The following is a 5346-nucleotide window of genomic DNA, read 5'->3' as shown; positions in this document are numbered from 1 at the left end:
GTTTTAAAGGGAACTTTATGAGTTTTGAGGGAGCCTTAGTATAAACCGGAACCAGCCACGGAAAAATAATATAATGGAAAGCAATATCTGAAAATTCTGTCACTGTTACCAAACCGAAGAAACTGTTGACAAGGAGGAGAAAGATATGCTAGACATCACGTCTCTCCCATGACTGTTGAGGTAGACTGTCTTACCAGCAACATTTTTAACTCTTTGAGAGCAAAGGCTATTAAAGATCTCCCATTTCCCATATAGCACCTCATACAACATAGGTGCACATATGTGCATATACACACACGGGAAATATTTCTAAAAGATGGGTAATAACGTTGGTGAGTTCTTCCGTAGGAAGTCCCTGCTGTTCTGGGGACTTGTGTGTGTCACAGGCAGGAAACTTGAACTCTGAGTGTTAAGAAGCTTGCCCAACGTCACACAGTGAATAAATAGCTGAACCCCGATTGCAATCCATGTCTGTCTGTCCCTAGACCCCATGTCCTTTGAACCACAGCCATGGTTGCCAGGCTTTTGGATTTCATCAACCAATGCAGTTTGAAAAACACTCAAGAGAACACTGATTGGGTTGCCAACATTTTATTCAGAGGATATTGTTAAGAAATGAGAAAGTTATATTAACAATGGGCAGAAAGACAGGATGTGATCTCAGAATAAAAAGAAAAAATTGAGCATTACGAAATACTCCATGCCTTAATGTGCGCGCCTTTGTGTGTGTGTGCACCTGTAAAAACATTGTCATTAATGAGCACAAAACGGCTCTTGGAACCACTACTCTCTGCCGCATTTTACCTTCTTTATCTCTGCAGCACCTGGCACGACGTCCTGCACAAAGTAGGTGCTTAAGACTTGCTGTTGAATGACTAACATTATTTGCTCTTTTCTGTTTGATCCTCTGGAAAACCCTCCGTGATGCAGGTTCTTAGCAGGGTCCCAGACCTAGATAACTTGTTTCATCTTGCTTCACTTTGTAGTTATGGCTTAGTAAAACCTGGACTTTGCCACCACCTTCCCTTCTTCTCCCCTCTATAGATGCAAGGTTTCTCCTTCTGGCAGACTCTCTCAATACAACTTCATTTCTTTTCACTAAAGAGATTCCATCACTACCCCTCTGGCCTAGACTCTCATCCTCAGAGCTTCTTTAAGGAATAGGGTCAAGGAGGTCTGTCCATCTCTAAGAGGTGAATGGGCACCTTGGCCTGGTGGTTCTGCGGTTCACGAGTGCTATTCTCTTGTCCGAGTTCTTCTACTGAGTGACCTTAGGAAATTCTCTTCTCTTCTTTGGACCTCGGTTTTTTCATGTACAAAATGAGGGGGACTGGGCCAAAGCATCTTAAAGGGTGCTTCCAATCTTGGCAATCTGCACCTCTTTTCCATCTGGCTGATTACAGCTCCTTCCACATCAGGGCTCCTTTTGTTTGAGAAAATCTGGAATTTGGGGATGGATTCAATGACAAGCTGGCTCTTGAAGAAGGTTCTGTAATATGATCGTGCAGCTGTTTAGTGATTCTACATGAGTATACAATCACTTCGGGGTGGAATGTCAAAGTTTACCAGACATTATCTTGGACGAATTCTCCTTTTTCCATGAGACCAAAGCGTTATCCTCAAAAGCATTACTAATTGTGCACATCCACCAGATGCTGGGAGGCCCTTGCTGGGAAGCACAGGACGCATGCCGGGGGTCAGCCACCTCACTCGGGTTTCTCCTTCTCTGCGTTTCCACTGGAGGGCCTGGCAGGAAGCCAGACTGTGCCCTGGAATAAATGACTTGTCAAGTCACCAGCCATAGCCCCGGGAGGTACTCTCACACCCACTCGGCCTTTCATTTATCTTTACAGCAGTAAAACCAGCTCTCCTAGAAGCCGAGCTCAGGGAGGGAAATGTTAAGTTACAGGGCCCAAGTTTAAAAAAAAATTTTTTTTTTGAAAAGACTTCCTTGCCCTTTAATTTTAGAACAGTTACTCTCTGGCACCCCTCAGAACAGGGCTATCTGGATGTCATCTAGAAGCAGAGAAGAAAAGGAGAGGGCTAGCAAACTGGGCTGCCTGCTGGATCGACTTTGGTTGCTTTCTCACACGCAGATCAAAAGCCTCGGGAGCAGTTAACCCTCAGCAAGGGAGTGACACCTACAAATGGAGAGGATTTAGCAAAAGCGAGCAAGCACTGCACGCAAATACTTTAATTTATCAGCTGGAGATTTCTGGTCGCCTCTGTAAATACCCTGAAGGTGAGCTTTGGCTCCACTCTGAAAACATACCTGGGAACTATTAGCCATCTTAACCTGCAGGGGTAAAGTACCCGAGACTCTTGGGATCGTGCAGTAACCTCTTCTCAATCGAGATAACGGTGAGGGGAGGGGATCAGGTCTGCATGATCTCTTTCTCCTTGGTGTTACCTCGATGATGCTCTGTATTTTAATCTCTGATGATTGGTACAAGACCTAGAATAAAAATAGAAAATGAAAGTCTTGGAGAAGAGGCAAGACTGAAAAGAGATACAATGAGTCATATGTCCAAACAAGAAATATTGGGAAGGTCAGTATGAGAAAGAGTTGACTCAGGAAAGGTCTTCCGGGAGTGATCACGAAAGAAGTTTGGAGAGAGAGCTAGAGCATGGAGAGCCTCAGAGAAGTTGACTTGGGGAAGAGACACCTCGAACTAGGAACACACCTCTAAGAAGTGTCTGTGATAGGGAGGGCAGGGAAGAGCACTGCTCGAGGAGCCCGGGGACCTTCTGAAGTCAGGGCCAGCCTGACCTCTACTGAGGCCCCAAAAACCCAGAGAAAAGGCTCCCCACTCGCTCAGCAGCCAAGGAAGTCGGGGGGAAAAGCCAGTCGAAAGGCAGGTGGGTGGACAAGAGGGAGGGAGGGGATCTGATAAGGTGTTGGGTGGAATTTAATGGGGCTCTAACCAGCAAGATGAGTCCAGGCCGTCTAAGAGTGAGTGCTTTTGACCCATTACAAAAGTTACAGAGAAAGAGTCAAGAAATTGAAAAGGCAGAGGAGAGCCTTCTATTCGGGGACCTCCTGGGCCATCCCACCACCAACCAGGTGAGCCACAGAGGCTGTTCTCTTCCTTCTGTTGACCAGTTCCTCCCATATCTGTGAATACAAAAGTGCATCAGCATCAGAGAACTGGAGATCAATCCTGCCTTCTCATTTTACCAATGAAGATGCCTAAGGTCATGTCAAGAGCTGGTGGTAGAGCCCCGGTTGGAGCCAAGGTCTCCTCCTTCCCAAGCCCCAATGCCCTCCCCTCCTCCATCATTTTCTGGCCCCCAGAAGGTGTGCATCTCTATGCCTGATTTTTGGAATCAAAGTCTCCCGTAGCGTCTGTCTCCCCGCCCCAGAGATCCTCCCATCTTGGCCTCTTGCATGTGAAACTGTGCCCCCTGCTGTAGGTAGCACACCTGTGCCCCTGGGCTCACACGTAGGCGGCAGCCTCTGCCGGCGGCCATGGGCCTGTCTGCTGCTGCCTTTCATGGCCAGCTCAGGGGCCCCTCCTGGACTCCTCAGGGTTGTGGACTTTTGCTCTCAGGCCCACATGTTTCCCACCTCATTTCAGGGCAGGCACGTGTGTGATTCCTCAGGAGGGGTCAGTGTGTGGACGTGCATGGAGGAGGGGAGCAGGCAGGTGGCCACTAAGGACTGTCCCCAGTGTCCTGCACATGTACAGACACACAGATGGGAGAGATGATCATGTGCAGGTCTGTGGGTAACATATATTTGAGCGCTGGTTACTTTCTGCCCTAGTCCAACAATGAACAAGGACTTCCCTGGTGGCACAGCGGTTAAGAATCTGCCTGCCAATGCAGGGGACACGGGTTTGAGCTCTGGTCTGGGAAGATCCCACATGCTGCGGAGCAACTAAGTGTGTGCCACAACTACTGAGCCTGCGCTCTAGAGCCCGCGAGCCACAACTACCGAGCCCGCATGCCTAGAGCCCGTGCTCCACAACAAAGAAGCCACCACAGTGAGAAGCCCGCTCACCGCAAAGAAGACCCAAGGCATCCAATAAATAAATAAATAAATGAGTAAGCAAGCACTTTTTTTTTTTTTTTTTTTTTTCCTGCGGTATGTGGGCCTCTCACTGTTGTGGCCTCTCCTGTTGCAGATCACAGGCTCCGGACGCGCAGGCTCAGTGGCCATGGCTCACGGGCCCAGCCTCTCCGCGGCATGTGGGATCTTCCCGGACCGGGGCACGAACCCACGTCCCCTGTATCGGAAGGCGGACTCTCAACCACTGCGCCACCAGGGAAGCCCAGCAAGCACATTTTTTTAAAAAACAATGAACAATGAAACTCTCCCATTACTGAGAATGTGAATTTCCTCGGCTTCTGATTGTGGGTTTACTGCTTAAGCCCAAAGCTTCTGTCATTGTGTTTGAGAACCAGTTAAAGGTTAAGAGAATCCATTCAATAAGGGGTCAAAAAGGTCGTTTAAAACGGGTTCCATTAACCAAGATCCCATACGCATCCATGCAGAAAAGTAGAAGTGAGACTTAGGGACCAGAAGAGCGGCTCCGCAGAGGAGCTGGCTTCTGTCTGAGGGGATGTGAGCTGTCAGATCCTCTGCTCTGGAGCACCACAGGCTCCCAGGTGGCACTGAGCTAGGATGGAGTCAAGGCTGGAAGTTAGACTGCAGGAAATGATCTTTCTCCGGGACTCTCGTGCGGGCTTTGCAGAATCTCTCCATACCAGAGGCCCCAGCTTTGTTCTTTCAAAGGTGAACGACTCACATTCTCTCACTGAGACCCTCTAGGTGCTATTTATTCCTTTGAAACCAAAACGAACTTATCAAACACCTGTTCTGAGCCAGGCACGGTGGTTGAGTTTCTGGGGATGCAAAGATAAGCCGAGCAGGACCCGTGGCTTCACAGAACTCAGAACAAGGTCAGGAGAAGCCGGACTTCCTTTAATCTGGGAAGTTTTAAAGTGTATTTCCAAAAACTCTTCCCCTGCATTGCTGAGAAGTCTGCTCCCCAGCAAGTCTGGGTGCAGGTGGCTTTCCTTTGTACAGTCCCTACTGAGCGGCTCCCTGAGCCAGGGGCTGGGCTGAGGTTGCTCCTGACCCCGGGGGCCTCTGGGCATCTGATGCTCTGGGCCTCTTTTGGAGGAGTCAGGTGGGGACGTGTCTGTGCCTCAGCACATCCTTAGCATCCCATAGGGAGGTGCAGGATGCTTCCCTCCATTTCTATCCACAGCTTTCCTTAATGTCAGTGGATGGGGTATTGAATGGACCCCCAGGGAGGCTTTAAACATTGAAAGCCAGTCCCAGCCAGGGCCCCCACCGGATGGGGAGAGAGCATGGGAGGAAGCAAAAGTGCTTGTGTT

The 5346-nt window shown here is 49.1% G+C and overlaps 1 long non-coding RNA gene across 1 annotated transcript; it reads right to left on the bottom strand.

Annotated features, from left to right (window-relative positions):
• Positions 1-575: 575 nt before the first annotated feature.
• LOC132531149 (uncharacterized) lies at positions 576-4007 on the bottom strand. The gene is made up of 2 exons (XR_009544029.1): positions 2273-4007; positions 576-1769 (listed from the first exon to the last, which is right to left on the bottom strand). It is a non-coding gene; the product is annotated as an uncharacterized LOC132531149 (long non-coding RNA).
• Positions 4008-5346: the final 1339 nt, after the last annotated feature.

Source organism: Lagenorhynchus albirostris, chromosome 13 (assembly GCF_949774975.1).
Source record: "Lagenorhynchus albirostris chromosome 13, mLagAlb1.1, whole genome shotgun sequence".
Lineage (NCBI taxonomy): Eukaryota > Metazoa > Chordata > Mammalia > Artiodactyla > Delphinidae > Lagenorhynchus > Lagenorhynchus albirostris.
This window is presented reverse-complemented; position numbering and strand designations above follow the sequence as displayed.